General features: G+C 46.8%; 1 protein-coding gene across 2 annotated transcripts in view; it reads right to left on the bottom strand.

Annotated features, from left to right (window-relative positions):
• LOC126419059 (fatty acid-binding protein, muscle-like) overlaps positions 1-13,411 on the bottom strand; it is a 159,150-nt gene that overhangs the window by 47,874 nt on the left and 97,865 nt on the right. The gene's annotated exons all lie outside the window — the stretch shown is intronic.

Genomic DNA, 13,411 nt, shown 5'->3' on the forward strand with positions numbered 1-13,411 from the left:
TGACAATTGCCAAGGCTGCAGAATGAGGACAGACACATCAGTGACCGAACGGTAAGGTCATACTTTTGTGGGGGAAAAAGATTGGGCATCACAAAGATTTGAACACAGATCCACTTTGCAGTCCAACACCATGACCACACAACCATGACTGAATGGTTCCGGGAAACCGCTCAATGTTGCATGTGTTGAAGTTGGAGCGTTCACTATTTCTATTTTGCTTCTTTTTTCCCAGTTCAGTACACGTTCTTCTTTTTTTCACGCTTAATCTATGTTCAGTTTTTGACGAGCTATCGACTAGTCCAATTTACCAGTAAGTCTGAAGGGGGGCGCTGGGGAGGTTCCCTTGTTAGTAATTTCCACTAGCCTCGGTCAGTGTAGACAGCAGACAGAGAATGAAGAGTCAGTCAGTTATAGATGGGAAACTGTAAACAGGAAAGTGTTCCGGAGATACTTCCATGAAATGCGTTCATTTCTGTATTTAAATAATTCCACATAGTTTCCTGAGTAATCTTACCGAGTTCCGCGCTCTGTACCATTCAAAGCTTGCTTTTCGGTCACGGTCGGGAACTCAGCAGGCAGCCCACCACCAGCTAACCTCAATGAACTCATCGAACGACGTTAACGTCCGTTGCCATGCATCGAGCTGTCCTTCTTACTCCCTCTCAGGATACCAAAGGGCGAATATTTCATCAGTTGTCATCGCGATACTGAGTGCACCCTAGTCAAGGCTTCTCACCAAGGGAAAACATCCCTGGCAGTATCGGGAATCGAACCTGGGACCCACGCATTACGGTCAGCGAAGGTCAGCTCTCAGCTACGGAGGCGAACAATACGTTAGTATGCTGAAATTATACCTTTATTTTACACAGTGTAAGTTACAAATTGTGTTAGTATAAAAATTTGCTGCATCCTGAATGATCCTCGTTTGTTCTCCATCTCCGCTCAGATTCAGTAATCTAGTAATGAAGCTGAATTCTGAAGCCGGTGTTCGATCGATTTGCTTGTGAGCAAGTCCCAGTTCTGCAACGGCAGCAATTTAGCCACGCGGATGCAAGGACGTACAAACAGAAGAGAACAAAAGGAAACGAGGAAAAAAGACTGCGCGCTTTTGTCTTCTCCTTTTACTGCAAGGGCTCAGGCTCGCAATAAAAATAAAAAAAAGAGGTCCCCGTGGCTTCGAGTTTCAGTGCAGGCTGGCGGGGGGCAAGATGTCGCCCGACGCCACAGAACAGGTCGCCCGTCGATGATCTACAAAGACCTCCGGGCTTCAAACGGCTTCGCTTTTGCGCGAGTTGTTTACGCCTCGCCACCCGCCAAAGGCATCCTCGCCGGTCAACCGCAAAGTGGGCGGGAGAACACCCGCAGCCCTCCGTATTTTGAGAATGAGGTGCCTCAACCCCAAGTTTAACAGCCACACAACACTTCGCGTGCTCGCTGGGAAAAATGCTGCGGGGAAGCCATATGGAAACACAGGACGGGTGTAAGGGGATGCGTAACGAATTATACTCTACCTGCGGCTGGCGCATAGTCTCAAAGCTTACCTTAAATGCATCTACATCTACGTCATACTCCGCAAGCCACCTAATGGTGTGTGGCAGAGGGTATTTTTTGTACTACTAATTGAGCCCTCTAACGCTGTTCCACTCGCGAATAACGCATGGGAAGAATGATTGTCGGTAATCCGTATTGCCTCTAATTTCTCGAATTTCCTCCTCATGGTCATTACGCGAGACGTATATAGGGGAAAGTAATATGTTGTACGACTCTTCCCGGAAAGCGTTTCTTTCGAAATTTCAATAGTAAACATCTCCGTGATGCACAACGCTCTCTTGTAACGTCTGCCTCTGGATTTTGTTGAGCATCTCTGTAATGCTCTCGCACTGACTAAACAATCTTCTCCACCTCTACTATCAGTCCTGTCTGGTAGGGATCCCAGATAGATGAGCAACACTCAAGAATCGGTCGAACAAGCGCCTTAGAAGCCACCTCCTTCGGGCATGAGTTACGTTCCCATAAAATTCCTCCTATGAATCTGAGTCTGGCTTATGCTTTCCTGCTGTTTGTTTTATGTGGTCATTCCACTTAAGGCCGCTCTTGTTAGTTACTCCTAGATATCTCACGGCAGATACTGTTTCCAACGTTAGTCATAAATAGTGTAGCTTTACAGTAGAGGGTTTCTTTTCCTATGTACGCGGGAGGAGGAAGAGGAGATTACTGTTTAACGTCCCGTCGACAACGAGGTCATTAGAGACGAAGCGCAAGCTCGGGTGAGGGGGAAGGAAATCGGCCGTGCCCTTTCAAAGGAACCATCCCGGCATTTGCCTGAAGCGATTTAGGGAAATCACGGAAAACCTAAATCAGGATGGCCGGAGACGGGATTGAACCGTCGTCCTTCTGAATGCGAGTCCAGTGTGCTAACCACTGCGCCACCTCGCTCGGTTTCCTATGTACGCGTGATATGTTTCATTTACTTACGTTCAGGGTCAACTGTCAGAGCCTGCACGTTTCATCAATTCTCTGGAGGCCATTCTGCATATCGTTATTACCTTCTGGCGTTGCTAATTTGTTACAGATAACCGCATCATCTGCGAATAGCCTTAGAGAGAATTCGATGCCTTTTATTACGTCATTCATACATACAAGTGGACTAAACTCGTATGCCATGATTGTCCGGAAGTCCCTCAGGATGGATGTTCAATGGCTTGTTAACAAGATTTTTCAGTTGGACGCCAATACCACAGTCATCCTTCCGGGAAAGGTGACCTACGATTTAATGTGTAATCCGAACCACGTGCCCTTCCTGCCATATCTTCACACCACTGAGAGATGAATACTAGCGTAAGGACTGACTGAAAAATTCTTGTGCCTGACCGTGATTCTGTCCCACAACCTTACGGTCTCTAGCTCGCACTTTACCAATAAGACCACCAGCTCCTACGCCTTAAGTATGGATAATTGCAAGATAACATGCGTAAACGAGAGTAATGGAATGTTCTCGAATTGAGTAAAGTAGTTTTATAAACAGGACATTTTCTTGCTTCAGTAACATTTAGTTGTTATGGACAGTTTGCCACGAGGCGTTTCGGTACCGTGCTGCCATCCTCAATTATACACGGTGGTCCATTGATCGTGACTATCTCACGAAATAAGCGTCAAACGAAAAAAACTACAAAGAACAAAACTCGTCTAGCTTGATGGGGGAAACCAGATGGCGCTATAGTTGGCCCGCTAGATGGCGCTGCCATAGGTCAAACGGATATCAACTGCGTTTTTTTTAAAATAGAAACCCCCATTTTTATTACATGCTCATGTAGTCCGTAAAGAAATACGAATGTTTTAGTTGGACCACTTTTTTCGCTTTGGGATAGATGGCGCTGTAATAGTCATAAACATATGGCACACAATTTTAGACGAACTGTTGGTAACAGGTAGGTTTTTTAAATTAAAATACAGAACGTAGGTACGTTTGAACATTTTATTTCGGTTCTTCCAATGTGATACATGTACCTTTGTGAACTTCTCACTTCTGAGAACGCATGCTGTTACAACGTGATTACCTGTAAATACCACATTAATGCAATAAGTGCTCAAAATGTTATCCGTCATCCTCAATGCATTTGGTAATACATGTAACGACATTCCTCTGAACAGCGAGCAGTTCGCCTTCCGTAATGTTCCTACATGCATTGAGAATGTGCTAACGCATGTTGTCAGGCGTTGTCGGTGGATCACGATATCAAATATCCTTCAACTTTCCCCACAGAAATAAATCCGGGGACGTCAGATCTGGTGAACGTGCTTCGACGACCAATCCACCTGTCATGAAATATGCTATTCAATACCGCTTCAACCGCACGCGAGCTATGTGCCAGACATCCATCATGTTGGAAGTACATCGCCATTCTGTCATGCAGTGAAACATCTTGTAGTAACATTGGTAGAACATTACGTAGGAAATCAGCATATATTGCACTATTTAGATTGCCACCGATAAAATGGGGGCCAATTATCCTTCCTCCCATAATGCCGCACCATACATTAACCCGCCAAGGTCGCTGATGTTCCACTTGTCGCAGCCATAGTGGATTTTCCGTTGCCTAATAGTGCATATTATGCCGGTTTACGTTACCGCTGTTGGTGACTGAAGCTTCGCCGCTAAATAGAACGCGTGCAAAATATCTGTCATCGTCACGTAATTTCTCTTGTGCCCAGTGGCAGAACTGTACACGACGTTCAAAGCCGTCGCTTTGCAATTCCTGGTGCAAAGAAATATGGTACGGGTCCAATTGATGTTGATGTAGCATTCTCAACACCGACGTTTTTGAGATTTACGATTCTCGCGCAATTTGTCTGCTACTGATGTGCGGATTAGCCGCGACAGCAGCTAAAACCCTTACTTGGGCATCATCATTTGTTGCAGGTCGTGGTTGACGTTCCACATGGGGCTGAACACTTCCTGTTTCCTTAAATAACGTAACTATCCGGCGAACGGTCCGGACACTTGGATGATGTAGTTCAGGATTCCGAGCACCATACATAGCACAAGTCCGTTGGGCATTTTCTTCACAATAGCCATACATCAACACGATATCGACGTTTTCCGCAATTGGTAAACGGTCCATTTTAACACGGGTAATGTATCATGGAGCAAATACCGTCCGCACTGGCGGAATGTTACGTGATACCATGTACTTATACGTTTGTGACTATCACAGCTGCATCTATCACAAAGCGAAAAAAGTAGTCCAACTAAAACATTCATATTTCTTTACGTATTACACGAATGTGTAATAAAAATGGGGGTCCCATTTAAAAAAACGCAGTTGGTATCCGTTTGACCTATGGCAGCGTCATCTAGCGGGCCAACCATAGCGCCATCTGGTTTCCCCCTTCAAGCTAGACGAGTCTCGGTCTTTGTAGTTTTTTCGTTTGATGCTTATTTCGTGAGACATTTGGCCTGGTCACTATCAATGGACCACTCTGTATACTGAGTCGATCCTATCGAAAATATTTTTTTTTTATTTCTTCGCATTTTTCACGCAACTGATTCGCCTTAGCTTCCCTGCACTTTCTGTTTATTTCATTCCTAAGTGACTTGTATTTCTGTATTCCTGAATTTCTCCAAAAATTTTTGTACTTCCATCTATCGATCAGCTCAAGTATTTCTTCTGTTACGCATGGTTTGTTCTCCGTTATCTTGCTTGTACCTTTTTTTGTCTGCAACCTAAGTGATCGTCCTTTTAAGGGATGAGCATTCCTCTTCAGTTGAACTGCCTACTGGGCTGTTCCTTATTGCAGAATCGATAGCCTTAGAGAAATTCAAGAGTATTTCTTCATTCCTCAGCACTTCCATACCGCAGTTCTTTGCGAACTGGTCCTTCCTAACTATTGTCTTAAACTTTAGCCTACTCTTCACTACTATATTGTGATCTGAGTATATATCTGCTTCTGTGTACGCCTTACAATGCAGTACATGATTTCGGAAGCTTTGCGTGACCTTGACGTAATCTAACTGAAATCTTCCAGTATCTCCCGGCCTTTTCCAAGTATACCTCATCCGCTTGTGATTCTAGAACCTAGTATTCACTGTCAACAGTTGGAATTTATTAAGGAAAATATACGTGTAACAAAGGAGGATAGGCGAAAGGTGAATCATTCTAATGGCGGTACTGGCAGCAAACAGGAAAATCGACTTGCATAAACGACATTGACAGAGGGCAGATGATTTAGGGCCCAGCTCCTGGGGACGACTCTTCGTGTCTGTAGTGTTCGTTACCGCATTTGTGTTCTTTTAGGGCCTGGGGGGGAGTCTCCTTCCCCTTGGGGTTTTACCTGCTTCGTGCATTTATGTCTCGCCTGTTTTTGGATTGGGGGACTGATGACCTTAGCTGTTTAGTCCCCCTTAAACACCCCAACAACCACCACCTCCTGGGGACGTGCATCACGGAAACGGCGAGGCTGGGAGGCTGTCGTTGCGAGCCACGGTCATGGGTATCTGTAGGAAGTGGTTCAAAGACGGTAATGGAAATTCCGTGTGGCTAGGGCTTCCCGTCGGGTAGATCGTTCGGCTGGTGCAAGTCTTTCGAGTTGATGCCACTTTGGCGACTTGCGTGTCGATGGGGATGAAATGATGATGATAAGGACAACACAACATCCACTCCCTGAGCGGAGAAAATCTCATACCCTGCCGGGAATCGAACCCGGGCCGTTAGGTATGACAGTCCGTCGCGCTGACCACTCAGCTACCAGGGGCAGACCCAAAGACAGTGAAACCACTAACACGCCTCATCGCAAAACGTGGAGATCGATGGCCTGCCCACTCGGTGAAACAGGATAGCACACGTTGCGTGGCAGATATGATGACAGAGTACGTTGCTGGTGCAGGCCCAACTGTTTCGGACCACACCGATCAGCACACGTTGTTGAACGTGAGGCCCTGCAGCAGATGACACCTACGTGTACCCATGTTGACGCATCGACAATATTTATTACGATCGCATTAGGCACGGTGTTATCGCGACTGGGCATTTGGTCAATGGAAACATGTTTCCTGACCGGATGAATAACGGTTGTTGTTACGTCAAGTCCACGGTCGTATCCGGATAGGCAGTCATCCAAGAGAACGGCTGCTAAGAACTTCCACCGCCCCACGGTCACATGCTCTTAGTGCTGTATCAGGCCGACGCAGCATTCATCTTGACTTACACAGGAACTGCGGAAGTAATAGAAAGCTCCGTGACAGCCGTGGTCTAGGTGTACGTAATCGTGGACCACATATGTCCTCCGCGCTCGATGTCTTTCCCAACGTCAAATAGCATTTCGCAGCAAGATAACTATCTGTGTCACAAAGCGACAGTCGTGATATCGTGGCTTGAAGAGCATGACAGCGAACTCACGTTGACGTCTTCTCGGCCGCGAAATTCATCTGATATCACCCAATGGAACACACCCGGGGCGCTTTCAGGCTCTAGCTTCGCGCCCGTGAACCACCGTCCTGTAATTTATGGGAATTTTGTGGCCTGTACGTAGGCTTCCGGTACCACATGTCTCCGGAACCCTACTATGAAGAAGTGGACCAACATACCATTAATCAGTCGGTCATAATGTTTTTGCACACCAGGGCGTGTCGACTAACATTAATTAAGACCCAATAAATGTTGCTTGTCATTTTTAGATGCGCAACAGGCAACATTCATACCTCCTGAGTTTCCAAAACTGCTGAGCTTCATGTCTTTATTATCCTAAGTTCCCACTATATTTTACGGTATGTAACAAAGTTGCAGCTGTGGAGATGCCATTCTGTGCAGATGAGCCACAATCGAGCGTGTGGCGAGAGTAACGGCGGACAGGAATGCGAACTCAGAGGCGTGTAATTTACGCACAGGAAACAGGAAGCGCTGCAGGAAGTGGGCAGTGCGAACCACGACCGCTGTCAGTGCGTGACAGTTTTGGTCCCCCTGCGGAAGGAGGGAAATGTCACCAACGCCATAATGAGGCGCATTTCCGTTCCAGAGTAGCGTCGTGACTGACGAAGCTGTTTGGCGCCCAGTTCGCGACTGAGGTGTTGTTCAGAGAACGGGTTGTCAGACCGCTAGCATAGGATGTAAGATCAACGACAACTCTTTTTTTTCTACGATACTCCAGTGACTGTGTTACTCCAAATTACAGTGCAATGTTCCTTTGGACATGCACGCATGCATGCCTTGCCGTTACGCTGTCCGACCACGACTCACTGCCGGACCCAAACTCCCATATGTCGTCAACCATGTGTCCACAACCCGTATGTCGTCAACAGTGTGTCTACAACCTGCACTCGTACACCCATTATGTACACTACTGGCGATTAAAATTGCCACACCAACAAGAAATGCACGTGATAAACGGGTATTCATTGGACAAATATACACTCCTGGAAATTGAAATAAGAACACCGTGAATTCATTGTCCCAGGAAGGGGAAACTTTATTGACACATTCCTGGGGTCAGATACATCACATGATCACACTGACAGAACCACAGGCACATAGACACAGGCAACAGAGCATGCACAATGTCGGCACTAGTACAGTGTATATCCACCTTTCGCAGCAATGCAGGCTGCTATTCTCCCATGGAGACGATCGTAGAGATGCTGGATGTAGTCCTGTGGAACGGCTTGCCATGCCATTTCCACCTGGCGCCTCAGTTGGACCAGCGTTCGTGCTGGACGTGCAGACCGCGTGAGACGACGCTTCATCCAGTCCCAAACATGCTCAATGGGGGACAGATCCGGAGATCTTGCTGGCCAGGGTAGTTGACTTACACCTTCTAGAGGACGTTGGGTGGCACGGGATACATGCGGACGTGCATTGTCCTGTTGGAACAGCAAGTTCCCTTGCCGGTCTAGGAATGGTAGAACGATGGGTTCGATGACGGTTTGGATGTACCGTGCACTATTCAGTGTCCCCTCGACGATCACCAGTGGTGTACGGCCAGTGTAGGAGATCGCTCCCCACACCATGATGCCGGGTGTTGGCCCTGTGTGCCTCGGTCGTATGCAGTCCTGATTGTGGCGCTCACCTGCACGGCGCCAAACACGCATACGACCATCATTGGCACCAAGGCAGAAGCGACTCTCATCGCTGAAGACGACACGTCTCCATTCGTCCCTCCATTCACGCCTGTCGCGACACCACTGGAGGCGGGCTGCACGATGTTGGGGCGTGAGCGGAAGACGGCCTAACGGTGTGCGGGACCGTAGCCCAGCTTCATGGAGACGGTTGCGAATGGTCCTCGCCGATACCCCAGGAGCAACAGTGTCCCTAATTTGCTGGGAAGTGGCGGTGCGGTCCCCTACGGCACTGCGTAGGATCCTACGGTCTTGGCGTGCATCCGTGCGTCGCTGCGGTCCGGTCCCAGGTCGACGGGTACGTGCACCTTCCGCCGACCACTGGCGACAACATCGATGTACTGTGGAGACCTCACGCCCCACGTGTTGAGCAATTCGGCGGTACGTCCACCGGCCTCCCGCATGCCCACTATACGCCCTCGCTCAAAGTCCGTCAACTGCACATACGGTTCACGTCCACGCTGTCGCGGCATGCTACCAGTGTTAAAGACTGCGATGGAGCTCCGTATGCCACGGCAAACTGGCTGACACTGACGGCGGCGGTGCACAAATGCTGCGCAGCTAGCGCCATTCGACGGCCAACACCACGGTTCCTGGTGTGTCCGCTGCGCCGTGCGTGTGATCATTGCTTGTACAGCCCTCTCGCAGTGTCCGGAGCAAGTATGGTGGGTCTGACACACCGGTGTCAATGTGTTCTTTTTTCCATTTCCAGGAGTGTATTATACTAGAACTGACATGTGATTACATTTTCACAGAATTTGGGTGCATAGATCCTGAGGAATCAGTACCCAGAACAACCACCTCTGGCCGTAATAGACGGGCGGTGTGGACGAGCGGTTCTAGGCGCTTCAGGCTGGAACCGCGCGACCGCTACGGTCGCAGGTTCGAATCCTGCCTAGGACATGGATGTATGTGATGTTCTTAGGTTAATTAAGTTTAAGTAGTTCTTAGTTCTAGGGGAGTGATGACCTCAGAGGTTAAGTCCCGTAGTGCTCAGAACCATTTGATCCATTTTTGGCCGTAATAACGGCCTTGATGTCCCTGCGCATTGAGTCAAACAGAGCTTGGATGGCGTGTACAGGTACAGCTGCCCATTCAGCTTCAATACGATACCACAGTTCATCAAGAGTAGTGACTGGCGTATTGTGACGAGCCAGTTGCTTGGCCACCATTGACCAGACGTTTTCAATTGGTGAGAGATCTGGAGAATGTGCTGGCCAGTGCAGCAGTCGAACATTTTCTGCATCCAGAAAGGCCCGTACAGGATCTGCAACATGCGGTCGTGCATTATGCTGCTGAAATGCAGGGTTTCGCAGGGATCGAATGAAGGGTAGAGCCACGGGTCGTAACACATCTAAATTGTAACGTCCACTGTTCAAAGTGCCGTCAATGCGAACAAGAGGTGACCGAGATGTGTAACCAAGGGCACCCCATACCATAATTCCTGGTGATACGCCAGTATGGCGATGACGAATACACGCTTCCAGTGTGCGTTTACCGCAGTGTCGCCAAACACGGATGCGACCATCATGGTGCTGTAAACAGAACCTGGATTCATCCGAAAAAATGACGTTTTGTCATTCGTGCACCCAGGTTCGTCGTTGAGTACACCATCGCAGGCGCTCCTGTCTGTGATGCAGCGTCATGGGTAACCGCAGCCATGGTCTCCGAGCTGATAGTCCATGCTGCTGCAAACGTCGTCGAACTGCTCGTGCAGATGGTTGTTGTCTTGCAAACGTCCCCATCTGTTGACTCAGGGATCGAGACGTGGCTGCACGATCCGTTACAGCCATGCGGATAAGACGCCTGTCATCTCGACTGCTAGTGATATGAGGCCGTTCGGATACAGCACGGCGTTCCGTATTACCCTCCTGAACCCACCGACAACATATTCTGCTAACAGTCATTGGATCTCGACCAACGCGAGCAGCAACGTCGCGATACGATAAACCGCAGTCGCGATAGGCTACAATCCGACCTTTATCAAAGTCGGAAACGTGATGGTACGCATTGTACCTATGAGTGTATTTTCGTCCGCTTGATGATGTGTGTTCAGGTATGGGCGGAGGCCAGCTATGAGTTAAAGCTGTTGTTTTTCGAACGAGAAGCCAATAAGCAAAATTTAGAAAAAGGAAAATGACGTATGCGAACCACGCCATGCGATTACAGTGTCTCCCTTCCCACGATAGTGTAGTACTTAACTCAAAGAGGCACCGTAATGGTGACTGCTTCCCACGATAGTGTAGTACTTAACTCAAAGAGGCACAGTAATGGTGACTGCACAGTGCTCATCAGCGTCAGTTTCATGAATAAACCGTACTTTTGGCCTCACACCAGTAAACATTTCTTGATAAGATTTACGACACGCACGTGACAGCACATCACAGATATCCAACTGGTGATATCTCGAAACTGAATTATATTCTTATTATCCCAGAAGTATTCCCTCGAATTTTGTACTCACTTGTATCTGCGCCTCTATCGCTGTACCTAGTAGCTGCACTGTTTCCATTTGCTTGTAAATGTGAGAGTGTACATATCACCACCGAAGTGTATTCTAAAAAAAGGAAATCACTGAAGATGCGGTTTCGCTATCAACGGAGTGCGCGCCCTGTTGCTCCAGTGAGGTGCAGTAGCTGAAAGTGAGAAAAGCCCTTTGTTCACAGGAAATCCATAGAGACTGGATGTATTGTTTTCATTCAGAGGCTTAAGTTATTATTCAGTGGGGAACGGGTTGCATATACATCTAACATTTTCAGATCTGTGCAACAACTAAAGTAATCCGTGAAACAACATCAAAAGTTCAGTACCTGTTTTGTTATAAATTCGGGGCCAGTCGGGTGAACAAGTAATTTGCGATTTCTAATCGTTGCCTGATTTTCATTAGGATCGAAACTTTACATAGACCAGAACGTGAGAGCGTGCCCAGGGTGTGCTTTACGGTGAGCGATAGGGAGGGGGTGTGGGTAGGGGTTGGAGGGACAAGAGGGCAACTGAAATTAGTTTCATGGATCGGGAGGAGTGAGGAAACCAAAGAACAAATAAAACTCAAAAATACTGAAAAATGTGTTTTATAATCACCCTCATTCCTAACTCTACCACGTTATAACTAGTATCGATTACCTACAAGGAAGGTCACTGAAAGAGTAGATTTTGGCTGAGGTTCATTTTGGTGTCAAGCTGTTTAGTTTCGGGTATATGCGAGCAATTTTTATGTTTAAATTTGTACGAGCGTTGGAACTTTAATAGTGGCAACAGTTTATTCACAGCTTGTACAAAATAGATACGTGTTTCAAAGTTTTACTGATCTTCAAAGTAGTCACCAGCATTGTGTATAACCCACTGCCACGGTGTGGAAGTCGTAGGATACTCTTAGCAGTGCCAGTTGTGTTGCCAGTTTGAGCGGCGCGGTCTATTGCCCGACGAATTTGTAGCAGTTCTGAAGCGAATGCCGTGAAGCGTTTACTTCAGTTTATAAATCGAGATGAACTTACGAGGGCTTAAGTCAGGGGAGTGCAGTAGATGGTATAGCACTTAGCAGCCCCATCTGTAAAACAAATCAGTAACAGTTTGCAGTGTACGTGCTTGAGCTTTGTACTGCAAAATGATGGTCAGGTCCTGCAAAAAGTATCATCACTCCTGTCTTAAGCTGGTGGCAGGTTGTGTTCCAAAAATGAACAGCCCTCGTAAGTTCATGTCGATTTGTAAACTAGAGGAAACACTTGACGGCATTCGCTTCAGAACTGCTACAAATTCGTCGGGCAATAGACCGGGCCGCTCGAACTGTCAACACAATTGGCACTGCTAAGAGTATCCTACAACTTCCACATCGCTGGCAATGGGTTATACACAATGCTGGTGACTACTCTGAAGGTCAGTAAAACTTTGAAAAAACGTATCTATTTTCTACGAGCTGTAAATAAATAGTTGACACTACTAAAGTTCGAACCCTCGTAGACGTGTTGTCGACACCATCCGTTTTGCAACTTTGGAATCGTTTCATTGTCATAATATTGCTGTCCAACCCAGCAAGTGGGCGCGAACCAATGTCCTTCATCCGTTGCACTCTGTGAATCGTATATCGGTTAATGTGTTCTGTTACTCTTTTGGAGGAATCGTCGAGTCACATTAATCTGTAGACCACGCTCCATTCATTTTTCATTTACTTCTACCGGTAATCAATCAGTACCCCTACCCCACCCTCTCCCGTCCGATTATTCACATAATCGAACTCCCATTTACAAAACAGTTTCAAACCCCTGATTACTTGACGCTGAGCGTGTAAAATCTTTATGATTGAGGGCGCAAAGCCGTAATTTCTTTGGTTTTATTTGTCTCGGATTATTCGCTGATAGACTAATGAAAAAGTCTAGAAAAGGATTGAAATTATGGTTATTGTTAACTGGAAGTCATTATCGAACACTGAATGAGTATAGTGTGGATAATTTTTGTTCCGTTTTAAGAAAATCTAGTTTATGCATCTCAGTGTTTATGACGTAGTATCTCCTGACGTACATATCTTACAATTATATTATTTTGCAGGAACATTCAGTGGTATAAGTGGCTACCGTTTGCAAAATGTGTTGCGAAGAGAGTCAGTAGGAAAGTAGTAATGCATTAAAACGTCATGCCTGATGCTGCTGTTTTACTGCATGAACAGCGAAAATGTAGTAAACGATAAACTTTTTTATTCATTATTTTGCACGGAAAGTCAACGAGAAGAAGGTTCAAAAAGGTTTGAAAGTATGTGTAAAGCTCGTTTGATGTTGCCAATCGCCCTCATTCTCAAATACTAGATGAATA

The sequence above is a fragment of the Schistocerca serialis genome, chromosome 9 (assembly GCF_023864345.2).
Source record: "Schistocerca serialis cubense isolate TAMUIC-IGC-003099 chromosome 9, iqSchSeri2.2, whole genome shotgun sequence".
Lineage (NCBI taxonomy): Eukaryota > Metazoa > Arthropoda > Insecta > Orthoptera > Acrididae > Schistocerca > Schistocerca serialis.